At 46.9% G+C, this 14,047-nt stretch overlaps 1 protein-coding gene across 5 annotated transcripts in view; it reads right to left on the bottom strand.

Moving 5' to 3' along the window:
* The window catches only part of AK9 (adenylate kinase 9), a 1,611,121-nt gene that overhangs the window by 316,077 nt on the left and 1,280,997 nt on the right, over positions 1-14,047 (bottom strand). The gene's annotated exons all lie outside the window — the stretch shown is intronic.

The raw sequence follows: 14,047 nt of genomic DNA, 5'->3' as shown, positions 1-14,047 counted from the left end.
ACAACTTCTGAAACCGACTGCCTTTCGCTGAAGATTGTACAAAGATTCTTCTGCTGGTGGACATTGGAACTCTGCTGTTCTTCAAGCCAGGACCCACAGGAAGACTGCTCCTGTTAGGAAGAATCCTGCTGCATCTTCGTCCCTGTGGTTTTCCAAAGATCTGCATCTCCGTGGCTGTGCATCCGCCGATTTACCAAGGAATCAGCTCGCATTCTAGCCTGAAGGAATCTCCCTTGAAGTGAAGGGGTCACTTCCCTGCATCTGCAGGCACCTAAACGTCGACAACCAGATTCCTGATCCTGTGTGCCATGGGCATCGCCTGGCTCTGCAACACAAGTGGTGGGTTGTTGGTTCTCTAGAGGCCTGACCAGTCTTTCCTGTAAGTTGGGAGACTTTACTCCCTTTCCAGCTAATGTTAACTGCCTCCCTGTGCACAGCCCCTGTTTGGTGTTACCCAGGCTTGTTGGGCCTTCTACTGAAGATGGTCAGTCTCCAAGTAGCCCCTGCCTCCAGCTCTGCACAGCTCCAAACAAGGGCCTTCCTTGCGACCTCCTGTGCCTGCTGCCAGAAGGTACTTGAGGGGGCTCCATCGATTTCTGCTGGCTCTCCTGTGTGCTGAGAGCTGGCCCTGACTTACCCCTGCTAGGTTAGTCCTATAGCCCTTGCTGGTCTGCAACCAAGCATGTTCTCCTGCAAACTGTTGTTTGTCTTTGCCAAGGCTTGTTTGTGGTCCTGCTGGCCACTAACTTCCCTGCAGTCATCGACCGGTATGGGACAGCTCGTGAAAGGCTCCTGGGCTCCTAGAAACATCACCTGGTCTCCACAGCTGCTGTTCCTTAACTCGGTGCTGCACCAAGAACCTTCAACTAGGGCTGTTATTGTTCTCCTGTGTCACCTGGTCACCTCTGAGTGGTTTGGACTTTGTCCCATTTGCTACCAGGTTCTTCTCATCTGGCTTCTTTGTCCTGGTTCCATCGGCCTGGTGCACGAGATGCTGTAGCTGCAGTACTTCCACGATCGTTCATTGGCTTCTATGGATGGAGGTTTCCAAAACCAATTCACCCCTGTGTACCCGGAATCCCTGGTGCAGGTATCCGTATCTTCTGGGTAACCACATCTGGGGTGATTCTCCAACCTTCCTTGATCCAAGTGGTTCTTTCAGGGCCCTTTGGGAAGGGTCCAAGAACTCTCTCTAATTTCCTAATTTTCCAACTGTGACTTGCCTGTGTTGTCCTGTGGATGTCTGAATCATTCTGCACCCAGGCACCTTGGGGTCCCTGGGTACTCACCTTAAGTGGTTCCTTGAAACCCCTGGGGTCCTCCAACCTTTGGTACTAGTCCTATTTTGGTACTCACCTCGCATCCCACTATTTTAGTATATGGTTTGCCCCCCCAGGTTAGGCCCTATGTGTTCTTCTATGAAACTTACCTCTTTTCTAAGTATTATTTGTGTGTAATTGATATTTCCGGGTAGGAGATGTACCAAGTTAGAGTCTAGTGTTTAGCAATAAATATAGAGTATTTTTCTACTCACCTGGTGTGGTTCTTTATTGTGTGAAAAGCTTACTGACTGACATGGTGGTACATGCAACAGCTTTACAGCCTCCTGCTTAAGCCTTAGCTGTTCTCCACAGTTACCCCTTGAAAGCTTTAGTTTTCAGAGACCTAAACACTATTAATAAGGATGACTTGGACTCAGTGCCATAGGTCTCACCATAGGTGGACACTATACCTTGAGCCAGCCTCCTACAGAGAGTGGGCTGCGAGTGATAGTGACGCTCAGCATAGTTGTCTGGTGGGTTGGTGGAAGTGTAGGTGGTGGTCGAGGAATGTGTGTTGTGTATTGTGCAGTAATTTAAATGTGTGGTTGAGAAGAACAAGTTACTTACCTTCGGTAACGCTTTTTCTGGTAGATACTATATCTGCCTGTGGATTCCTCACCTTGTGAATACCCCTTGCGTCAGCAACATTCGGAAATTCTTTTTTCGTAGCCTCGCGCCGACGTGGACTCCTGACGTCATAGAGACACGACCTCGCTCGCGACTCCGCTGACGTCACCGACGCCTATAATAGGCCCACGCCGGCGTATACATAGTACACAATAATCAAGGCAAAACACACAGTGTTAAGCAAAAGCAGGAAAGCAATTGGAACATTTCCTTGACAACAAAATATATATACATTACATTACAGTAACTCCGGCATAGAAGAGTGGACAACGGGGAGGCGGGTGGGTCAGTGAGGAATCCACAGGCAGATATAGTATCTACCAGAAAAAGCGTTACCGAAGGTAAGTAACTTGTTCTTCTGATAGATACATCTGCCGTGTGGATTCCTCACCTTGTGAATAGAGTCCCACAGCAGTCCCCACTCCCGGAGGAGGGTGTCCACTCTTCTAGACCAGGAAATCCTGAAGGACAGAGCGCGCAAAGTGACCGTCCCTCCTCACTTCGGAGTCTAAGCAGTAATGCTTCGTGAAAGTGTGTGGAGGGAAGACCAAGTCGCCGCTCTACAAATATCTTCTACAGGCACACCTCTGGCCAATGCTGAGGTAGAAGACTTAGCTCTAGTAGAATGAGCCCTTATACCCTCTGGTGGTTCCTTACCGGCCAAAGAGTAGCAGATCTTTATGCAGAGGACGATCCATCTCGACAAAGTTCTCTTATGGACCGCTCTTCCTTTCTTGCAGCCAGCAAATCCAACGAAGAGCTGGTCTTCCAAACGAAAGTCCTTGGATCTGTCCAAGTAAAAGGACACCGCCCTCTTAGGGTCCAGACGGTGCAGTCTCTCTTCCTCCTTAGAAGGGTGAGGGGGAGGATAGAAGGAAGGTAAAGTAATGGACTGCCCTAGGTGAAAGGGAGTTACCACCTTAGGCAGAAAAGCAGCCCTGGTCCTGAGAACCATTCGATCAGCATGTATGGACAAGAAAGGGGGCTTGTGACAAAGAGCTTGAAGCTCACTTACTCTCCTTGCCGAGGTTATTGCAACGAGGAAGACTGTTTTAAGGGTAAGAAGCCTCAAGGGACATTTGTGGAGAGGCTCGAAAGGAGCACCCATCAAAAAGGTCAAGACCAGATTCAAGTCCCACTGAGGCACAATAAAAGGGACAGGAGGAAACATATTTATAAGTCCCTTTAAAAACCTTAAAACCACGGGTGACTTAAAAAGAGAAGGCTGGTCAGGCAAACAGAGAAAAGTTGACAGCGCAGAAAGATAACCTTTCACCGTGGCAACAGCAAGACCCTGCTGAGCCAGAGAAAGGGCAAACTGGAGAACGTGAGACAAATGGGCCTTCATAGGATCGATAGACCTTTCCCCACACCACGAGACAAATTTCGCCCATCTATAAGAATAGATGGACTTAGTGGAGTCACGCCTGGCTGACAAGATGACATCCACAACGTCAGATGGGAGGGAAAAGGAAATCAGGTTGCCCCGCTCAATCTCCAGGCATGAAGGTGCAATGTCTGGAGGTGGGGGTGTAGAACCTGCCCCTCCATCTGAGAGAGGAGGTCTGCCCTGTGAGGGAGACAGAGCGGCGGGTGAGAGGAGAGGTGGAGAAGATCTGTATACCACACCCTTCTTGGCCAATCCGGGGCGACCAATATGACTTGGGCCCTGTCTTGCCGAATCTTCCTCAGAACCCGAGGAATCAAGGGTATGGGAGGAAACGCGTAAAGGAGTTGACCTCTCCAACTCAACTGAAACTCATCCCCCAAGGCTCCTTGCATCGGATACTGGAGACTGCAGAATGACAGGCAGTGAGCATTCTCGCGAGTGGCGAACAGGTCCACCCGAGGAGTCCCCCACATCTGAAAGATGTCGTGAACCACCCCCGGGTGAAGCCTCCACTCGTGGTCGGCAGAGAACTGCCGACTGAGACTGTCTGCACGAACGTTCAACACCCCGGCCAGATGATTTGCCATCAGTCAAATCTGATGGTCCTGAACCCAGGACCAGAGACGCAGAGCCTCTCTGCAGAGACACTGCGACCCCACTCCTCCCTGCTTGTTGATGTACCACATCGCAGTCGTGTTGTCCGTCAGGACTTGGACTGACCGACCGCGAAGGGAAGGAAGGAAGGCCTTGAGTGCCAAACGTATCGCCCGCAATTCTAAAAGGTTGATGTGAAGCAACCTTTCCTCTGGAGACCAAAGGCCCTTGACCTCCAGATCCCCCAGATGAGCACCCCACCCGAGAGTGGATGCATCCGTTATCACTGAGGCAACTGATGGAGGCAGATGAAAAGGCTTTCCTTGAGACAGATTGCCTTTCACGCCCCACCAAGACAGATCCGCTGCAGCTTCTCTGGAGATCCCCACCGACTCCCTGAGATCTCCGTTGTGTTGATACCACTGCCTGCGGAGGAACCACTGGAGTGCCCTCATGTGCCAGCGTGCATGACTGACCAACAGAATGCAAGAAGCCATCAGACCGAGCAGGCGGAGGACCTTCAGGACTGGAACAACCGCTCCATTGAAGAATAAAGGAATCATCTCCTGTATGTCGCGAATCCTTTGAGGGGGAGGGAATGCACGACATACAGTCGTGTCCAGTACAGCACCTATGAACAGGTTGCGCTGGGAGGGCACCAGGTGAGACTTGGGTACGTTTATCGAAAAACCCAACCTGAACAACAACAGTGTTGTCTCCTGCAGATGATGAAGCACTCTCTCTGACGACTCCGCTTTGATCAGCCAGTCGTCCAGATACGGGAATACAGGAATCCCCGATCTTCTGAGATGCGCCGCCACCACTGCCATCACCTTGGTGAAAACTCGAGGTGCAGTAGTAAGTCTAAACGGAAGGACCGCAAACTGGTAGTGCTGCGACCCCACCGTAAAACGGAGATACCTCCTGTGCGACTTCAGGATCGGAATATGAAAATACGCATCCTGCAAGTCGAGCGACACCATCCAGTCTTCTTCCAGCAGAGCCTGAAGAACCTGAGCAAGGGTGAGCATCTTGAATTTCTCCTGCTTCAGATAAAAATTCAAGATCCTGAGATCTAGGATTGGACGAAGCCTGCCATCCTTCTTGGGAATCAGGAAATACCGGGAGTAGCATCCCTGACCCCTTTCCTGCTCTGGGACCACCTCTATCGCACCTTTTCTCAATAGAGTTTGGACTTCCTCCTGAAGGAGTAACAGATGTTCCTCTGAGCAATACCCCTGGCAAGGAGGGTAATTGGGAGGGAATTCCCGAAAGGGAAGGGCATACCCATTTTCTACGAGATTGAGAACCCAAAGATCTGATGTAACCGATTCCGAATCTCGTAGAAAGTGGGTAAGCCGACCCCCCACTGGGCCTACATGATCCTGAATGGCGGATCTAGGGCTGCTTTTCTGTGGCTGGGGGGTTGGAAGAGGTGGAGGAGGAGGAGGCTTGACGCCCTCGAGGACGTGCCCTCTGCTTTCCTCTGTAAGACCTATATAAGGTATTCTGCTGCTGCTGCTGTTGCTGCTGCTGCTGGCCTTGTCTATACAACCGAAAGGAAGAGCGGCCAAATCCTCTAAATTTCCTGGTCGTTGCGCCCCTGACCTGAAGGCCAAGAGACCTAGCAGTTGCCCTGCTGTCCTTGAATCTTTCCAAGGCCGTGTCTGCTTTCTTTCCAAAAAGCCCCACACCATCGAAGGGCAAATCCAACAATGCAGACTGCACATCAGTTGAAAAATCAGAAGACTTTAACCAGGCTGAACGCCTCATGGCAACCGCGGTGCCCATGATCCTTGCCACAGAATCCGTAGTATCAAGTCCACTTTGGATGACCTGACGAGCCGCCCCCTGAGAGTCAGACAAAGCTTCTTCAAAGTCTTTTCTACTTTCCTCAGGAACCAAGTGGCGTTAGAAGACTTCAAAGCCATACTGGCCGAAGAAAAAACCTTTTTCGCCACTTGATCCTGCTTCTTGGCCTCTTTGTCGGCAGGTACTTGCGGAAAAGCCCCAACAGACTTTTTAGAGCAAGCGGCCTGAATTACCAAACTCTCAGGGGAAGGATGAGAAGATAAGAAAGCAGGATCCTCAGGAGCCACTCTATACCTCCTTGCCACACTTTTCGAAACTGCAGGAGCAGAAAAGGGCTTCTTCCAAACCTCCATGATGGGATCCTTTAAAGCGTCATTAAATGGTAGCAAAGGTTCCACCGACGAGCTTGGAGAATGGAGGACCTCTGTTAACAAGTTCGACTTAAACTCGACAGAAGGCAAAATCAAACCCAAAAGTCCTGCTGCCTTCTTCATGACAACATGATGAGGTTGAACATCCCTGGAGGGAGCATCAGGTCCTGAAGGCAACGACCACTCTGGAGAAAACTCGAGGACACTAGCATCCGCCAGGTCTTCAAAACAACTCCCCTCCAGCTCACCTTCCTCCACTTCAGAAGATAATTCATCAACCCTCTGTTCATCCAGAAGTCGTTGAGCTTCTCTACGAGATCTCATCTTCACTCAAAGTGCGGTCGAATCCAAAGCCGAATTCGACGGCGCCGGAGTCGACTTCGGAACCGAATCCGAGGGCTTGGAAGGCCGCCCCATAGAATCCAAAGGAGCCGGTGACGCCGGGACCGGAGTCGTCGACTTCGGCCGAGCCGGCGTCGACACCGGCGTCGACCTCGGTGGAGCTTGGTACTGCCACAACGGAGTCGGAGCCGGCATATACGGCATGAAGGGTGCCGGAGCATATGAGTGTGGAACACCCAAATTGAAAGCCATTGGACCCATGGGACCCGAAGGTGCTCCAGAGGGGTACCACGACCTCGAGAAGACACCATACATCGCGTTTAAAAACGCAGAGGGGTCCTGACCTGGAGCCGGGAATGGTGGATGCTCAGGTCGACCTCGTGGCACGTTCAAATCTGTCTCCTCAACAGGATTCGAAACCTCCTCCTCAACAGGAACCCCAACTGTGTCCTCCGGAGCCGGAGATGGAGCCGGGGACGGAGCCGGGGACGGAGCCGGGGACGGAGCCGGGGACGGAATCGGAGACTGGACCACCGACTCCGAAGGCGAAGCCTCACCTTCTCGATCCGACACCTGAAGAGGAATCACCTTCGACCTCATCCTCTTGGGAGACTTTGATCTAGAATGATGATGGGAACCATGCCTCCTTTTCTTGTGCTTCTTGTGAGAACCAGAGGTGTGACCAGACGAAGACTTCGAAGCCGGCGCCTCCCGAGACCTCGACCTGGATCTCGACCTCGACTTCTTCGAGTGATTCGATGATCTTTTCACCTTACTCGCCTTAATCCTGGCCACAAGAAGCTTGGATTCTCTTTCACGGAGAGCCTTCGGATTCATCTTTTGACACGATGAACATCCATCGACGTCATGATCCGAACTTAAACACCAGATGCAGTCCTGGTGAGGGTCCGTAACGGACATCATCTTCCCACATTCTCTGCAAGGCTTAAACCCGGTCTTCTTTGTCGACATGACAATAGAACACAAATATCCGAGAATGGAGAATCGAGGAAATAAAGTAACACTGTACTAAGGCTACAGAGTATCCCGAAACCGTTAGCGTCGACGACGCGGAAAAAAGGGAACTGATGTCATCACGCCGGCGTGGGCCTATTATAGGCGTCGGTGACGTCAGCGGAGTCGCGAGCGAGGTCGTGTCTCTATGACGTCAGGAGTCCACGTCGGCGCGAGGCTACGAAAAAAGAATTTCCGAATGTTGCTGACGCAAGGGGTATTCACAAGGTGAGGAATCCACACGGCAGATGTATCTATCAGAAGTTTGAATTGGCATCGTTTCTGTATGGGAAGCCAGTGGAGCTCGCTTAGGTGAGGTGTGATATGTATGCGGTGTGGGAGGTTGAGAATGAGTCTGGCAGCAGCATTCTGGATGGTTTGGAGTCTGTGGAGTAGATGGGTTGAAACAAATTCCAGTGTAGACTAAATATGCATAGTACAGTCTTCTCTTGAAGATCTTCTGCAGCATTCATAGGATGTGGAAGCAGGAGGATGTGACCTTTGATGTCAAGGTGAGCTTATTGTCCAGGATGAGCCCTACGTTCTGGTTGGTCTGTAGGTGAAGCTCCTTCTGATGGCTTCATAGGCCACCAGGAGTCCCAGAGTGAGCTCTTGTTACTGAAGATCAGTACTTACGTCTTGTTGTTGTTGAGCTTCAGGCAGTTCTCTCTCATGCAACTCGCCACACTGGTCATACAGTTATTGAAGTTGTTCGTAGTGGTGTTGGTGTCGTCTGTCAAGAATATGATGATCTGTGTATCATCGGCCTAGGAGATGATGTTGATTTCCTGTGACCGGATGATGTTTGTGAGTGGTGTCATGTATACATTGAAGAGGGTTGGGCTGAGTGAGGATCCTAGCGGGACTCTACTGATGTGCCCCTTGGGTTTTGAGCTGTAGGATGGCAGTCTTACTCATTCTATGAGGAATGAGGTTACCATTTGAGTGCTGGTCCTTGTATTTCTGTATCATGTAGTCTTGTGATGAATGTGTGGTGGGAGGTTTGTCAAAGGTCACAGAGAAGTCAAGGAGGATGAGTGATGCAGTTTCTGCTCAGTTGAGGATGGTTCCGGTTGTCACCTGTGGCTGCGATGAGGGCTTTATAGGTGCTGTGGTTGTTGCGGAAACCAGACTGTGAGCTGTTTGAAAGTTGGTTGAGTTCCAGGTGGCTAAAGAGTTGCCAGTTGCCTTCTCCGTGACTCTGCAGCAAGATTGGTCGGTAGTTGCTGAGTTTGCTTGGGTCAGCCAATGGTTTCTTGAGGAGAGCATTGACTTCCCTGTGTTTACATCTCTCTGGCAAGGCTGGGGTAGCGACAGAGGTATTCATGTTGGAAGTGAGTGCATGGGTGATTGTGGTCCCTCCTAGGTTGTAGATATGGTTTGGGCACAGCTCGGTGGGGACCCCTGAGTCGACAGTCTTTGTGAATGATGGTGTGTCTTTTTTGGTGAGAGGGATCCAGTCGGTCAGGTGTAATTTTTGTGGTGATGGTGGTCAGTTGGTTGATGGTGTTTGCTGGGTTGGGCTGGGAGTCTAACTTAGAGTCTAAGTTGCTATAGAACGTTGATATTTTGTTGTGGAAGTAGACAGAGAAGATGTTGCAGAGTTTTTGCAATTGGATGATGCTTTTGTTTGCTGCTGCAGTTGGAGAACTTTTATTTACTTTTGAGAATAGCTCTTTGCAGTTGTTCTGGCTGGTTTATATTCTTAGAACCTAGCTCTTTTGTTGGTTTCCCACAGCAGGTGGTGGTAGTGCCCGAGTGCTGCTTTGTTGGTGTTTCTGTTGGGGGTTTCATGGCTGGTCCCCTATTTCCTCGCCAGTTGTTTGCAGTAGTGTTTGGATTCGCCTGAGGTTGTTAATGTAACAGATAACTTGCCTGTTGGCTCTTCTCTGGATGTTCTTCATGGGTGTGAGGGTATTGGCGTATTCTGAGATCCATACATTGAATCTTTGGGGTCCGATGGGTCGTTCAGGTGGAAATTGAGGTCTCTAAGAAGTATAAAGTTCTTGGAGTTGATGGAGAGGGGCGTGATGAGGTGTTTAATGAAGTTGCAGATTCTGGTCAGTGGTTCTGGAGGTCGTTACTTGAAGGTTCCTGTGACTGTGGATTGTGTGTCTGTTTGTAGTTTGAAGCGCATGTGTTCCATGAAGGGGGTGTTGGTGTTTGTGAAAGTGGTGCATCTGATTTCATCCTTGTGGATGATGGCGAGTCCTCCGCCTGGCTTATGGAGTCGGGTTTGGTGACAATGTGACCTACTGTACAAAACTCCATATCAAATAAATGAATAAATGCCTTTATGTTGATGCTAGGTTTAAGTAGTTTTGCCCTCTCAAGCGGTCGTGGAAGGGTATGATGGCTGAAAATTTTAAACAACATTTTAATTCACAAACAAGGCCCACAACTGGACATACTGCAGAGTGTACACCAGTTTTTTGGCATGTACTTGTTTTGGGCTCTTGTGAAATTTTAAACAAATGCTCCCTAGACCTGATCCTTCTGATCATACAAGAACTGTCCACAATTTTGGAGGAACTGAGCATGGAGATAGAAGAAACTTCAACAGAACTTTCTAAAATGATGTCGGAAGATGAATTAAAGACGACCTTAGAGGATATTAAAAGCCAAATAGACCGTCACACAAAAGAGATCAACGAAAGAAAAATTCGTAAATTCAAAAGGGACACTTTGGACTACCGCCTAGGGGAAGTTTACACATGGGCAGATATCTATGCGCAGAAACGAAGAAATAAGCCGTACAATTCGAACACAGACACATCATCTACGGATAGTGACACCACTCAAAAATCACGTAGACCGCCACCAAGTCGAACCACCCAAGAAAAAACAACTATGGAAGAACCTACCACAAGTAAGCCCAGTGAACCGAATCCTTTTTTAGATCAGGGCCAAGCCCAAAAAGGAGACCCAGGAGAAGCATCAGAAAAGGACAAAGAAAGAGACCCACCGACCACACGAAGCACATCGGCCAACATCAAGGAGAAAGAGAAAACGAAGAAAAAGAACCAACCCCAGAACAACTAGTGATTAACATCAGTGGCAAAAATTTCAATACACACGAATTACAAATATTACAAAGGGGGATGTCCTTCGTTCCTACCACCAGCACAGATAACTTGGAATTAGAGGTGAGCTTATTTAAATTCATGAGGAAACTCAGATTGAGACACTTCTTCGATAATATAGTACCTGAGCGACCACAAACTGAACAAGACCAACTATTAGGTTTACGACCTCAAAGCTCTTTTCAAGCTCCAACGAGCCATAAAACATTAGACTTATTCGAAAATCTAGTACGACAAGATCTACAGAAGTTGAAACATACCAAACCAAAGCAAAGAAATATAACGCAAAAAGACCTGGATACATTACACAGAATGGCTAACGACAACAGTATCATCTTCACCAAAGCCGACAAAGGGGGAGCCATCGTCATCATGAACACAGAGATGTACAATTCAAAGGTGATGGAACATATTTCAGACACCCAAACCTACACAATTCTGAATCAAAACCCGACGTTGGAATATTCAAAAATACTCAAAAACATCATTGATGAAGCATATAAAAAAGGCATCATCACGGACAGAACAAAACAGTTCTTAAAAACGTTGAACCCCAAAAGTCCGACATTAAGGATGGTTCCCAAAATTCATAAAAACACCTATGACCCTCCGATGCGACCGATAGTATCCACTATAGGCAGCCTCCATGAACCCATCGGCCAACTCATTGATAGATATTTGCAAAAATCTGTACAATCTATGCAAACGTATATCAAGGACACTACGCAATTTCTACACAAATTACAAAAGATAACAATCAACCAAACAGACAAACTAATCTTATGTACAGCTGATGTTCGTAGCCTATATACGAGCATACCTCATGACATGGGTATAGAAGCCTTGGAGAATGCCCTCTTGAACTCTGACCTTGACATAGATTTTCAAATATTTCTCATGGAATTAATGCAATTTATTCTGTACCACAGCTACTTTAAAGTCGAACAAACCTGGTACCAACAGCTCACGGGCATGGCAATGGGCAATTCGGCGGCACCCGTATATGCCAACATATTCATGCAATGGTACGAACAACAACATATTTTGTCTAAACCTGAATGGACAGATAATCTCAAAATGATAGTAAGGTATATAGATGACCTTTTTCTCATTTGGACTAACACGAAGGAAGCCCTAAACACACAACTGAAGGAATTTAATGACATTGACCAAAGGATTCAATTAACATGGGACATATCGGATACTGAGGTCAATTTTTTAGATGTCAAGATTACAATTTCCCCGGAAGGATTCAAAACGGATCTATACACAAAACCAACCGACAGAAACAACATGCTTCTATTCACAAGTTTCCACGAGCCAAACCTAATTAAGAATTTACCATTTTCGCAAATGGCCAGGGTTAAACGAATCAGTTCGGATGAACAAACACTGAACATCAGACTTAAACAAATAACTAAAAAATTCACCTCGAGGGGCTATCCACCAACCCTAGTGGAAGAAAGCAGAATCAGAATTGACAATACGGACAGATCCAAACTCTTAACTCCCAAGGAAAAAACAGAGCAAACACGGATTGTAGCTGTATCCAAATACTCTACTGCAAGTAAAAATACAAACAATCCATTCTGAAACATTGGTCAATCCTGAATATGGAACCGGATTTTAAACAATCTTTCAGCTCCACACCTATCTTTGCATTCACCAGAGCTAAGAACCTGGGGGAAATCCTCCGGAACAAACCTCCTGACATCACTACATACTCTGGCACCAAACCGTGTTACAATTGTGGCAGCTGTAACAATATTATCAGAGGCAACGAAATATGTCATCCCACACAAGGTTACCCTATCAAATTAAAAGTAAATGGCACTTGTGAATCGTCCAACCTGATATACGGAATCAGATGCCCATGTGGGAAAATGTACGTGGGCAAAACAGAGCGTCGCATCAAGACACGTTTAATTGAACACAAATCTAACATTCGTCTGAAGAACACTAAATCAGCGCTGTCAGCACATTTTGTAGAAGCGCAACATAATGCTTCCCAAATCAAGTATATCATTCTTGAGATTATCCAGAAAATAGAAGGAAGAGACAACACAAAATTTCTACTCAGAAGAGAGAATTACTGGATTTATAAATTGTTTACCCAAAAACCAATGGGCCTCAATGAACGAATTGAATTTTCGTGTTACCTGTAATATTTGCTCTGCAGATTGCTGCTTGTGTATACTGTTGTGAGTTCCATAATATCTGACATATGTACACACATTCCCCACTTTCCACCACTATTTCTAGCCATCCCCCCTAGCACAATCACTCATTGTGTCGACCTTGGAACTAGGACCCCACAAGTTTGTGGCTCCTATGATCACCCACTCGATATATTTTTCATTGTAAATTTGTCTAATTTTTCATTCTTTATTTACCTTCTCGAAAATATACTATAAATACCACGATAGCAATTTATCAGTAAAGCCAACCATGATTGGTACACATTTAATACAACTGCCTGACTAGAACTTCATAACGTCGTAGTCTTTTTTTACTAGCTAGTATCACGTGATAGCTCACATGACCATTATGTTTCAAAATAAGGAAAGCGCGGACTGACCCTTTGGCAGCCGTCGCTACGTTGAACCGCTACGGCGAGCAGAATAACAAACATCGAACCGGACTAATACTTGTACCAGGTTAGTTTTATGATAATCACGCGCGGTCTTTTTGACTCGCACAAAAACGTTCCGCTTTTGTCTAGTTTCGTCCAACCTCCGTGATACAACCTAACAGTACCTTCCCTATTCCTTTCAGACTTGAAACTTACATGGAGAAAGGCATGTAAGTAACTGCGTTTCCTCACCCCTGCACGTATACCAATCCCTTACACGCACACCAATCCCACACGATCCCATTGCATGTTTGACCTGTATGCACTATTTTTTGTGATGCATCATTGTAACGGATACGTAATTTGCTTGTGTTTTTGAGAGTAGTAAATGTTACCCGATTTTCGTTTTTACAGTGTCTATTTCCCTGATGAAGGGCATGACCCCATAATGCCCGAAATGCATTGGATACGATAAAACTGAATGACATTGCCTGTATTTTGAAAGTGTTAAGAAGTAAAAAGATCATGGAAAAATAAAATACGTCAACAATCAATAATAAAAATCTTTTGCTGATGAACAACAAACCAAGAGAATGGAAATCTTTTCTTTGTAGAAAGATAATGGCAAAGTGTGCCCACCAAGGGATGACCCTAGAGATTCTCTAGGTTCACATTCTAGCATGAAAATTTTAAACAACATTTTAATTCACAAACAAGGCCCACAACTGGACATACTGCAGAGTGTACACCAGTTTTTTGGCATGTACTTGTTTTGGGCTCTTGTGTAATTTTTCCTAGTATATTTCCTACTATAGGTTTCTTTATAGTATGTATATTTGTACCCACTATTTAAGGAAATATCCATTGTAAAAATACAAACTGTGAACACTGAAGGTAGAGAGTAAGGTCAGAAACTTTTA

The sequence above is a fragment of the Lissotriton helveticus genome, chromosome 6 (genome assembly GCF_964261635.1).
Source record: "Lissotriton helveticus chromosome 6, aLisHel1.1, whole genome shotgun sequence".
Lineage (NCBI taxonomy): Eukaryota > Metazoa > Chordata > Amphibia > Caudata > Salamandridae > Lissotriton > Lissotriton helveticus.
This window is presented reverse-complemented; position numbering and strand designations above follow the sequence as displayed.